We start from the raw sequence: 13403 nt of genomic DNA, 5'->3' as shown, positions 1-13403 counted from the left end.
TCAGGCTGAGGAAGCTTAAGAAGTTGCTGCCCTGCTTCTGTTGGAGTTTCTTATCCTTGAGGTAAAAATAGCAAAAAGTAGTGTGCCTGCTCCCCAGCCACTGCAGCTCCCAGCTGGAGGGCAGTGTGATTCACCTTCAGGTTTTATTTGCTATTGAGGCAGCCATGAGCTGAGGCAGTGGGGAACCTGGAGTCACTAACTCATCAGATTTAACTGTGGCAGTGGAGTGGTATGGGAATAGGATGGGAGGACCAGCAACCTCTTCAGTCACCACTGTTAAATCCAGTAGGAATTGCTTTGCCGAGGGCTTACAGTCCCGACTGGAGAAGTTGCAGTGAACCGTTCCTTTCCTGCAGCATGGTTGACCAGTGCTTTGCTATCTTCAGGGAATGAAGGAGCCCTCTGTTAGCTGGTAACTCTAGTCATCTTCTTATTGGGCCTCTTTTAATAATTTTTTTTAGAAAACTTTGATGGTTAATTAGAAAGCTAATACTAAATACAAGTAGTAAATAAATAACAAGAAATGTAGAGCACACTCATTTACCTACATTGTTTTAGTGTTTTCTAAGAGATAATATCTTAGTTTTGCTCCTGTAACTGATTCAGGGCAAAAGCAAATGCTCTCATATGACGAATGACTAACCATGAAGTCAATAGCTGTAAAGGAGTTGTACAATTCAAAGGTGCTTCTGAAGTACTCTTTAAGAAACTGTCAAACTTGTCAAATGTGGTAAGCATGAAGGCATGTTTTTGTTCTGTAATTCTTCCCCTTTTTTTAGCAAATTGTGAACTAGAGATCTGATTATTGTTTTTGTTGGTTTGGAAGAGTGTCTTTCAGATTTTCAGAGGACCTTCTGCAGGGATCTAGTTTTGAATTTACACTACAAGGTATTTTGTGATGCATCATGTTATTTTTACAGAAAAAAATAATCTGTAAGTCCATGAATCTCATCCTTATTCATGCTTATGCAAAAGTAAAGCATTTAAAGTAAACCATCTCTACTTGCAAAGTCAATATAGGCTTAATGTAGAAAGCCTACATTTTGGCATTAGTATAGTGCTTAAGCACATGCTTAACTTTGAGTCCAGAAGCATTGAAGTACCTTTCTGAAATGGAGCAGTAACCTGGGGCTTTATTCAGCACAACTTAGAAGCGTTCTCAAGGAGTAAAGGGCTTGATTTTCCTTTCTTCCCTTTGAGGGGCCTCACCCAAGATTCCTTTTCTAAGGATTTTTACTGTAGCACTCAGGGAGAAGCAGGGAAGTAGGAAAGGACATTTCCTAACATTCTGATACACTGCTACCATGAGACAGCATAACTTATTTTTCCACTAAAATGATGTGGAAATACTTTAGGTTTATAGTATGGAAACTTTGAGACTTATACTGAGTTCTGCTTTTGTATTTGGTATCCCATAGCACTTAGGTCTGTGAGCTTGTCACCTTCACTCATAGCCAAAGACAGTGTTCACTTACATAAAACCCTAAAAAGTCAGAGCTCTTTTTCATATTCTCACTTATTATTAACTTCTTCTTAATAGCAGAACTCACATCTTTCTTTGTTGTTATTTTTCTGTTAAGGGAAAAAATAAAAGTTGCCTTCATTTTTACATAAGTTCAGTTATTTAATCTGAGTGTGACACTCAGGCTTCAAAGAATTCTGTGCAGTACATTTTTAATCTGTTATTTTTAATGAATTCTAGTCACTAAGAAATACTGTTATCTAGGTCAGATTTTTTGAATATTATTTTACTGTTGCTAGACATCCTGCTGTGCTTTCTCTAAATGAGCTCCCCAATGACGTCTTGCTGTTTTACTTTCTCACAGCTTTGTGGAGTAACTTTTCTTACTGTAAATGTAGGCTGTACTTTGTTTTTCAATACAAATGTATTCTTAACTGAACCATCATCCACCCATCTAAGACTCAGTCTTAAACGTTCTTGGGGGACAAGGAAACAGGACATAAAATACTTCCAAATTTTATCATTGATATTTTTGATCTTTCTTATCTGGAAGGAATGGAAAAGAGATGATCAATGCAAAATGTAATGCTTCATTTCAAAGGTGTTGATATAACTGCTTGTCAGCTAGTCACAGCAAAATGGCCTTGACCAGGAGGCAGACCAAGACATCATTTGATGTCATGGAGAGGCTCTGAAATTCCTGAGCATTTCTCTTTCTGGACCTTTGTTGTAACATCTCTAACTTTACCCTAACTTTCCTCTTAGTATGTGTCCCCAAGAGATTTGTCAGTCCCTAGAACAGAAAAGTCTGTTAGCCATGCCTACAGGAAGGGACATTGAGCAGTGGTCACATTAGATCACCTAGATCAGTGACAGAGTAAAATTGCACCAGATTTCCTTCAAATGGCTATCCTACCCTTTTCTGACATCATCTTTTCTTCAACATGTATGGATTGGGCACATACCTCTGTGTTCATTAATAGAATATCACCACTCAGCTGCCTTATTTCTTTATTTAATTGAAATCTTTCTTCACTCCTGATTGAATGATTACTTACATAAAGATATTTCCAGGTACATGTCCTAACAAATCAGTTCATCTTGCGGGATTGTTTTCTTCATCAAAGAAATATTAAAGCTTATAATTGTGATGATTTTCTATGTGGAGTGTGAATTTCTGACAGTGATATCAGAGCAGCTTATAGGTAGCTGAAAAGAAAAGCCAGTTTTGTAATCTAAATGGGTAAGAAGAGAAAAGCAGAGGAATAATGTGGAGTTTATATCAGAAGGAGGATGCTGAACTGAAAAGATCAGAAGTAAGCTGGATGACAGCCGGGTGAAAGCGCTTCTGAGGCAGCTCACTTGGTGCTCCCTGTTCTGGAGCTCACATCTTAGGGTTCTGAACTTCCCATCTCACTGAGGTTTATGGCAGACCCCAGCAGTCTGAAAAAAGGGGCTGTAACAGGGCACTCAAGGAGCAGTTGCCCTTAAAAGTTTGGGCTTAGAGAAATTCTGGGTAGAATCACTGGTGCCAAAGCTAAATAAAACTGACTGATCCCAAGGAGTTGTGAGTTCTGCGAATGCTAGCTTGAAGTAAAAAGATTATTTTTAATCAATAATTAATTAATTAAATACAATACTGCAGCTTCACTATAAGTTTGCAGCTAGCATTGACATACAGCCAAAAAGAAAAAAGGAGATGTGGACTCCAGCCAACAAGAAATCCAGCCATTTCAACTGACCTGACCTGGTGTAATTTCATTTTCAAGTAACACAAGAAGGACTTCAAAAGGCCCTTGAATAGATGGTGGATAATTGACTCCTAGCAATGAGTGCTGAATATGGAGGTGCCTGTGCTGGTTATTATTAGATGTATTGTCAGCCTTTGACACCACTGATCACGAGGCTTGTTGACACGTGTGCTGTATGATCTACTTCATACCTAAGTTAAGCATTCAGGCAGGTGGTCAACATAACAACGATACCTCTCCCAAGTCTCATTTAAACCCTAGTTTAAAAGTTCAAGAGGGACTTAAAGTTGGCTTACTCTCTCCAAAAAGGGAAATGAGGGAGGTGAATTTTGCTGTCTGAAGGAGCCACTGGATGAGGATTTGTGTTTCAGTAGGCACCTGTCTCTGATTATATCTTCTAGCATTCATTACTGAAGAGATAGTGCATTGGGACACATCTAAGGAAATGGAGGCTTTTTTTAGTAGCAGTTTGAAGGTAAAACAGTCTTTTTCAATTCTTTGCCAGGTCCGTAAACATCCAATTCTGCTTTTGTAATGTAAATTAAAGACCATCCGTGGTGCTGGATTTGTTTTTGTTTATATATATTATATTATATTAATGCTGAAGACATATATCCTTAGAAAGTACTTGTACCTTTTTATTAAAGGTTAAAATTCTTCTGAAGCATATTTATTTGGACATCTCTGACCAGTGACATTTTGAGATCAAGACCTTTGAGGTTCAGTGTGTAGAACAAAATGTTACAATTCTTTTGTTTCTGCCATCCCATTCATTCATTGAGATGGCTGAAAGTATGCCCAGTGAATTCACAAAGAGCTGTATCTTGCCCTTGTCAAAGCTGGTGGGCAGGAATGGGAGAGGACAGGAGGGTGGCATTTAGAGAAATACATCTTTTTCTCCACAGCGTTGGTTGGTTTCCCTGTGTAAGCTTGGTGATAGCTCTAATAGCGGGGCTAGTACTGATAATGGGCCTGGTTTCCTACGGGAAAAGGTGGGTTCTTGTTCTTTACTTTCTGCTCCTGTATCTATGTGATCATGCAGTGGGAACAGTATGTCTGTCACTGTTGGTTAAGCAATAGGACTGGGATTCATGAGGACAATAACTGCACAAAGTCATCCAAAGAAGTTTTAGGGAATTTCAGAAGTGTGTCAAACCCAGCAGCAGTTCAGGGTCCCTCTTCACACTGGGCTGTCAGCACAGTGCATCCGAGTTGGCAGGGAGGGCACCTCCTTCAAGTGTGGCAGCCTGTGCTGACACAGCCCCTCTTCGAGGTGTGGGAGTGGGAGCTGACAGGCATCCAGGCTTTCTGCGAGTTCCCAAAACCTATTGCCCTTTTTTTTGGAGGTGGTGGAAACACCTAGATCTAGAACAAGATGAAGCAGCATGTGCCTCTCAAAAGGGGCAAACAATAAAACTTTTACGAATTGAGATGATTCATTGCTAAGAGCCGCTCGCTGGGGGAAGGGACCAGAGAAGAAAGCAGGACAAAAGACATTAGCACATAGTGTTTAAGCAAAAATGCTCAGTCCTGCTGCTGAGTTCTTTAATATATCCTAAAGCAGCAGTAGGGACATAGCTTTTGCTTAGCAGTTCATCTTTAAATGAGGAAAACAGCTGATTAAAGTGTGTATCTTATTCGAGCATTGTGATGGCAGGCTGATGCTCACACACAGAGGCTGACTAACAGTAGCCTAAAGGTAAATGTCTTTACATGTGTAAGAATGCCAGAAGCAATCTTATATTTAATGCATCTTAATTGACAGTGATGGATTTACTCTAACTTTTTATTTCACTAATGGACTCGGTAACACCTAACATCTACATTGTAACAAATCAATCTTATCCTGACTTCTTTTTTTACAATAAAGGCATGTTTGTAGGCAATTAATTTACCTACCATTTCCATTACTATTGATGTGGCTACCATTTATTCTTATGGCTGAGTTCCTGGTGCTTTTCACTGCAGGAGTCTTGGGGGTTTAATCCATGTTTTCAAAATCTAACATTTGCAAGAAAGTGTGGACTTAGAGGAACTTTTAAAATATGTTTCTTTTCTTTTAAAATGAGATTCTATTTTTAAAATGCCTACAGCAAGTGTATTTTACTATTTTTAGTACTGTAAATTAGAGCCTAATCGGCCTTTCCCATCCCTATGCAGTAATACCAATAAGATAAATTAATTTACTCTAGACTTTTATTAGTCCCAGTGAAAACAATATCTAGTGAGATTCAGGTAGTAAAGGCTTTGTATATGTAATTTGGATATGTATTTTCAGGAAAGAAATGTAAAAAACAATTCTGCTGGCTTTGTTTGACCAAATTTCTGTACAAATATAACTAGCAGATTAACAATGCATAATGTGCTCTGTGTGTGTGAACTTCTAAAGAGCCCTTGACTCTTGATGCATGACATTTTCAAAGAGGGCAACACCTTCCACAGGCAACATCATATAATTGTGTGTGTTCATCTATTGAAATTAGTTTTAAAGGTATTAATCTCATATTTCATTGAAAAAATGCTCATCCAAATGCTCAGTTTCAGGAGACAATTTATTCTTTTCAAGATCTGGTTCAGAAAGTGCCATATTGTTTGGATGACAGCTGTATATATTTTTAGGTTGATGTGTTATTTTGGAGAACTGTGACTCATTGGAAATTGGTTTGGGGCTCTCTTCTTCCTTTATGTTGTTTTCTCTATGCCTTGTTAACTTACTCCTCATGCACTCCAGAGATTCTCTTCATGCAGTGGCCTGGTTTATGTCTTTTTCTTAATATTGTACAATCTCCCACCACTTACATATGGTCAAAAATTGCATCATCAATTTTATTCTTGTTATAAGATTACCCTAGAATCTTCCAAGCAGATTATCATATGTTATCAGTGTAGCAGCAATGTCCCTGGAGCATCTCTTCCCAGGCAGTATCCTAATAATGTGTTCTCCGCAGCATCTTTTCTCTCTCTTTCTCTGTCTAGCAGTGGACAACTGTTCTGAAGAGTGCTTCTTCCCAGACCTACAGGCCCAGTCCCCTGCTAATTTGTTTAGCAACACAATCAGTGCTGCTGATCCTAGCAAGATGAATTTCACTGCTGTGTGGATACAAAAATACAAACCACAGATGCCTAGCTCTATTGGAAAGTGAAATCTTAATTTGATAGGAAACATGAACTTTCCTTACTTTGGCTGAACATTTAAAATGTCTTTATTAAAAGAAAAATCATCTCATTGAAGCAGTTTCACACTGGTTTTATGCTAAAGCTTGCCAATTTCCCAGCTGCCTGCTATTCAGTAAAAGACAGGTAGCATCCTCTGTTGTGCTTTTTTGACCCAGATTCTTTATTCACTTACATCAGTGTTTGCAGTAAACAAGAATTTGAAATAATCAAGTGCTGAATCCTGTTGTCTTGTGACTGAACTTTTCAGTCTTTGAATAACTACCCAGCAGTAGAATAAAAATGAAGCAGAGGAATAAAGCCTGAAATACTCAATAAAAATACAAGTGAAGATCATTTAAAAAAAATGGTTTATAGGAAACTATACTGGATTTGCATATGTTGCAATTTACAATCACATCTGCTTTGTACAGTCCACTGTCACTTCTGTGTCCCATTCCCATCGTAGCCAATGCACACAAGCCTAAATGTGGAAAAAACCCAGACGTCTGAGGAAATTTTCTTCCCTGCCCCCTCCTCTCTGCCTTTTTGTGACCCTGTTAACCTAACTGGGCTGTGTGTAACTTGGTAAAGCATATCGGAGTGTCATCGCCGTTCTTGAGCTAGACTTGTACAAGTTAGCAAAAGTAAAACAAATTCTACTTTTTCAAAGTTGTAATAACAGTAACAAAAGGAAATCAACTCAGAAGGCTTTGACTAATTCAGAGTAAGCTCATATATCTCCCTGGGAGGGAAAGCTGCAATTAGCATGTTTGAATGCCTTACTACAAGTGATACTTTGTGGAAATGCAGCACTTTTTGTGGGAATGAAAAGTGCAGTTGCGAAGCAGGCTGTTGATTAACAGAAGAGTTAGTGTAGTGTTTGCTGTGATTTCATCCTAGCTTAACAGAGCAGAACCAAACTGAACAGCCAAAAAATCAGGCAAGCAAGAGCCTTGTTGTTGTTTTTTACATCCTGAGAATTTGACTTTATACATTATTCTAGTTCCCTGTTGTCCTGGAAACAGGGGGCTTGAGGGGCAGAAAATACTGGTGCTGATTTTAATTCAAGCTTCCAAATGTTATGGAATAGGTACCTCTATTTTTCTGACATTATTTCTAGTTGTTAAAAAGCTTGAAAGTGAACAAAGCAGTTTTATGTAGTGGAAATTGTATCCATGTTTTAGTCTGAGCAGAAGAAATAAGAAGGAAAAAGAGTAGGGTAAAGGCATTATGTTAAGGCCTCTCTTGTACTGCACTAATCCCACTGCCTAAGCAAACTCTTGTGCAAATGCTCACCTGACATCATCTCTGTGACACACTTGGAATTGTGCTTCAGGTTTTACTAAGTGGATACTGCTTTGCCACTGACCCAATGAAGGCTGTTGTGGTCTGCATGTTCTCAAGGTTTTACAGAATTTCTGTGCACAAATTAGGTGCATTCTGACATCTGATAGACAAATACATACACCCAGTGAAAATAAGTATTAACAATGCCAAAAAAACACATCTAATTTTATTAGAAAAGTCCTTCAGATAGGCAGTCCTTTCCAATTTTTTAATTGATACCCTATTTTCTTACATGTATAAAGCAATATTACCACAACCTGTTGTCAGATGAGGGTAACTGATGGATGAAGTTTGCTTTTAGTATTCAACTGTATGATAATGCAGGGTGACAAAAAGTGAATTATAGATCAGTAACATGAAAAGTGCTCCATCCATAGAGTCACTGATATTGTGCTATGGCAAAAAGACTCTCTCTGTATGTGCTGCTTTATGAAATTATTTCCATTGCTTGCTGTTCCTGAGCTACTGAGCTACTTTGGTGCCTCTCATCATATATGCTCATATGTTCCAGTAGAGAACAAGACAATACCTTCATATCCTGGGAATCTTAAAGCAGACTCTTAGCACAGATTCTTTGGGAAGAGGATTGAGGAATTCTTCCTGCCTCTCCAGCCTCAGATTCCCATCTTTGCCCAGCAGTAATTGGATAAAGGCAGTTTTTCTTTTTAAAGCTGTTTTTCTTTGGTTCTAGCATTGGTTCATGTGGTCAAACAACAGATAGTACTGTTCCCAGGTTTTGAGTGTCTTACTAAAAAACCCCTCCCTCAACAGCAAGAAATGTATAGGGGATTTTGTCTCAGCCTCTAGAGTGATGTCATGTATTCATATCTCTGTTTCATTTATTCTTAAGCAAAGTACATTCTGTAAACTAATTTTCCTTAGCTTAAGGCCTGTTCATAAGTGAGTACTTTAACCTGCATGATCGCAGATGAAGACACCCTGTGCTGTTGAAATGCCCAGGGTTGTCCCAGGTCTGGTCTGAGGCCAGAGAGCTCTTTCGGCTGCTGTTGCCTGCTCACAAGTGCACAGCATGGCAGCAGCACACTGTGATGTCTCCCAGGGTTTGAGTAGGTCTTCTCTGTCCCCAGCTGTATCACTCATGACACAAATCTGCCCTGAGAGCATGGTTTCTCTGAAGCAGCCTTGCCTTATGCCATGGAGGACATCGTGCTATGTCCAAAATACAAAGTAAAAGACTGCTGGGGACAGCACGGGCAGGTCTGGGATGTGGCTTGCACTCTGTGAACTGGCAGTGAAGGGGCACAGCTGCACAACGTGTAAACCATCACCCAGTGCCTATGGCTGGTACCACTTGGCATCTGAAACACCAAGAAACACTATACAAAAAACAGACTTGCACACCCATAAAGACATGTCACTTGTATTGCAGTTGTATATTAATTGTGTAGCACTGAACATTAGCAAGAAAAGATTGTTTCATTACTAATATTGGTGAAAAATCAAGTGATGTCTTTGTGACCACTCTGAACAGGACTGTGGTTGTAAGCCCAAAAAATGCAAACTACAAAGCTTTCTTGTTTCCTGTGATCAAGTTATATTCTCACATGAATGTGCATAGCAACAACTTCAGAAAACAAAAAGAGTCTTTGTTCAAAATAAATGATTATTCAGTCCTTTTTAATTTAGCATAGAGTGACCCTTTATATTGAGAAGCTCAAACATATCTGTGAATTTTTTGAGTGCCTAAAATTCTCAGCATATTTAAATTTCACTTATTAGAAAGGGAAAGAGTGAGCATAGCAGTTGCAAGGCTTGCAAGGAAGAAGAGGGCAGAACTAAAGGTAGTGCTGCTTTTTTTTTTGCTTTGGTCTTTTGCATGCAGCTCTGACTCTCATTTTAAAAAGTCTTGGTGTGTGATGTTATGTGACGGTAATTGTAAAGCAGAACAAAAGTGGATGTGCTATTGATTAGAATTATGAAGCTTAATGAAGTAAATGCTAGGGCATAGCCTCCATGCTGAGGAGGCTTACAGTGTGAGTTTTTGCTCAGAAAGAAAACCAAACCAATCCAGACTGTGTTTATGAATGAAGGCCGGTTGAACACTAGGGATTTAATATCTATGCTGTAAGAGCTGCCACCCGTGATTGGTAACAATATAGACTTAAGTTGCGCTTAGCTTTATTTCCAGATGAAGGAATTCTTGTGTGTCCCCTAGTAGTGGTTCAGGGTTGTGATGCCTGTAGATTTTACTTGGCTGGTTGTGGGAGGTGATCATGAAGTTCTTTGAGGCAACAGGGTTTCAGTCTCTTTTCTTTCTGCATCTTTTTTTGCTTGAAAGAATATTTCTCAAGACAGAGGCTCTCTTTATATCTGTTTTCACTGTGGCTTTAACCCCACTGTCAGTGCTTAACAACGAGTGTGTAGCATTGCACTGAAAACCAACATGAAAAGAACTTTTAAGTGGCAGAAACAAGCTCTTAGAAATTAGGAAAAGCCAGATGTGTGGTTTCTTCTGTGCCTCTGATTTGGCCTTATTATTCATACATATTGTGTTACAGTCCCGAATTACATCATTGCAGCCGTTTTTCCAGAGCACCAGCATTCCCTTTGAGCATGAGATGAGCAGTGTTCAGGACATGAATCAGTTTGGTCTAATGAATGAGGATGTTGTTGAAGAAGTTAATCTAGGAATTGAAAATGGTGTGATGAAGAGCAAGGATGGCTTCAGGAAAGGAAATGACAGACAGTCTTGTGTGTAAATCAGATGAACTGGAGACAGAAGATTGTGCTGCTTGGCACTGCCCCAGGGTGGCAGGGAGAAGGATAGCACTGGGATTAGGAATTGACTCTGAGCAGTGTGAGAAGGGAGAAGTGCAGCCAGGTTTATCTGTCCCTCTTGGCTACTGGCCATGGGCAAGCCAGACTGCTCTGGTCCCCAAGGTTCCCAACACAGGGTGCACAGCTGTGGCAGCAGCAAGGGGGGCAGCTGTGGGACAGGCTGAGCTTTGGATGCTTTGTTGTCCCAAGTCTGGAGGGTGCAAGCCAGTGGTGGATAGTGGTCATTCTCTGGTTTGTTATGCAGAGGGAGGCGGTGTCTGTCCAGGTTTGATGATGTGGAAAAATTCATGTTGGTCCAGAGGTAGTGTTGGCAGAAGGTCACCAGGCTACCATGCCTGCAGCAGGCAGCACAGGAAAGTTTGGAGCCAAGAGCCTGGAACAAGTGTCAATGCAGGTTTTGTTTGAGTGGGCAGGATGTGGGTCATGAGCTTGGATCAGAGGGCTACTGAGGACAGCAGGACCACTGGAAGATGTTAGGAGCATGCAATCCTTAGCTGCTCAGATCTTTGTGGTTTTGTGGTCACTGGCATATGCTCTCCAACTGGCCGGAGCAATACTCCATTCCTGATCTAGAGACGCTTAGTGAGGAACTGCAGATATTTTGCAGAGCCTTATTTGCATTGGGAAAGACACTGCAAATTATTAAAATATAATCCTGCTAATTATATTGTTTGATGGAGAATGAAAATAGAAATAAAGTTAAGGCCCAGTTTTGAAGCTTAAATCTTTCTGTTGGGCTTTGGTGGAAATAATTCTGATTGTCAGCAGAGTTAGGAAGAAGCAACACTTCCGAGTTTGGCATTCCCAGCTCAGGTCTTGATTTCAACCCATCTCCAAAATCACATTAGCAAAATTGTTGGAATAAGATGGTTGTGCAAAGACGTGCTGGGATACTGGCATAGAAACAGAATGGTAAAGTTTGCTTTTGGGTCTTTGGGAAAAGCAGGAAACGTGCTGCTGGTGCTTGTTCCTTGCCACACACTTCAATGTAAGTACCATCTTTATTCATTCCAGGAGCGTCTAAACTAATCAGATTACTCTTGTGTGGTTCTTCCTGCAGGACAAAAATGGGTTTAAATCCACTCCGGGTGAGCCAGGAGAATTCAGTTAATAACACTGAGCCATTTACAATGGAGTGCCAGCAGATCACTAAAATAAATTCAAGTTGCTTGGCATGCTTTTGATAAGACATCTGCTGCTGAATTTCACCTGGTAACATCTGTGTCCAAGTGCTTTTCTAAAATAGGGGGAAAAAGTTCTCTTGGAGAAATAGTGTTGGCATTTCTACTGCATTAAAATTGGCTATAAGCATTTTGTGTACCATTTCTCTAAGGATGAGCAGGTGGTAATTTTAACAGTAAGGCTTACACTTTGTCTTCTTTCTGAGGATCCTGAAACATTCTTGAAATGTAAAAGAACATTTTCATTCAGTAATCAAAACGTGTTTGCAATAAAGCTTTCATTTTCTTAGAGAGTTATAATTAATATACAAGAAGGCACTGTAAATATGTTTTACTTTTCTTGACTTTTCAGCCCATATTGAGCGTTTAGCTGTCACAGCTTACTGGAAAACAATGTATGCTGCTCTTTTCAAAAGAAAAGAGATCACACCTATGTTTTGATATGTGAATTGCTAAAAAAATCTGCAGGTTAATTTTGCCTTGTGGTTTGGTGGATCTTTCCAATTGGGTTAACGGTGAACACTGCAGTTCTAAGGTGGCATGAAGGTGGCAGTAGTAAGAAATGACCATGCCTCTTGTTTTGCCAGCAGAAAGGCAGGTCATGGCACATTGCTGAGACATTCAGCACCAGAATGTCCTCCTCCATTCATGGAGGGGGTCTGCATGATTGAGAACCAGCAAGGAATTACAAACAGATAGCAAGCTGTTGTGTGGTCACATGAAAACAGCAGAAGATTTTAACCCTGGCCAGCTAGAAATAGGCAAAATGACTAGGGAAAAATGTTACATCTGATTCTTCACTACCATCCATTCTGTATAGACAAGTGCAGTTGCACAAGTGTTTTCTCAGCCAGCAAAGCTATTTTAATAAGGTGCCATTCCTGCACTGTTTTTCACCCACTTCCACTGTGCTGGATGATTATTTGTAGGGTTGGGCTACAAACCACACCCAGACTTGGGTTTATTTTTTGGTTTGGTTTGGTTTTCTAATCTTCTTTTCTCACTTCAGTACAGTTTTGTTCCGTACAGTTTGTTTGTACAGTGTATGGTTGCATCAGCACTACTGAGGGGATGGAGGACTGCATGAAAGAAGCAGAAAAAGAAAGAAAAAAGTATGAAGACTTCTTAAAACTACATTTGTTATCACATGGCATGTTTCTGTATATCTGCTTTCATTTTTGAAGGGTGAAGGTGTGCAGTGCCGCTGTTCTGATGTGACAGCATCTTTTTAGGAGTTTTCTAATGAAAGAGAAAGGGGAATTGTCAGAAAAAAAGCCATTAGCTGTCACTTCCCAAATAGTATATGGAAACAAAGCAGTTTCTTGTAATGAAATATTCCTTGCTGTCTGTCAGGTTATGGAAGGGGGCTGCTGAAGATGTGAAAGTAATAGCATGTGTATGGGAGATAAGTATGTACAACGTGCATGTGGTCTTGCCTGCTCTGGCACCAGGAGATTGGGAGTCTGAGCTGTAAGTGGCTTAGGGTCACTTACAGTTGTTAAATATAAATATATATATTTTATATAGTTATATATATAAAATTTATATAGATATATATACACACACATATGCATAGAGGGGGAATGTTTGATTAATTTGAAATTATTTTTTATTCTGTGGCCATGGAAGTTTTAATTCAGCTTCATGGCCACGTTTAAAGACTTATCAGTGTTTAGAAGGGGTAATTACATTATGCATGAAGTCATA

General features: G+C 39.5%; 1 protein-coding gene across 8 annotated transcripts in view; it reads left to right on the top strand.

Moving 5' to 3' along the window:
- LOC311160838 (poly(rC)-binding protein 3-like) overlaps positions 1-13403 on the top strand; it is a gene marked incomplete at its 3' end in the record, with an annotated part of 136998 nt that overhangs the window by 44082 nt on the left and 79513 nt on the right. The window lies entirely within an intron of this gene.

This window comes from Fringilla coelebs, assembly GCF_963513975.1.
Source record: "Fringilla coelebs genome assembly, chromosome: 1".
Classification (NCBI taxonomy): Eukaryota; Metazoa; Chordata; class Aves; order Passeriformes; family Fringillidae; genus Fringilla; species Fringilla coelebs.
This window is presented reverse-complemented; position numbering and strand designations above follow the sequence as displayed.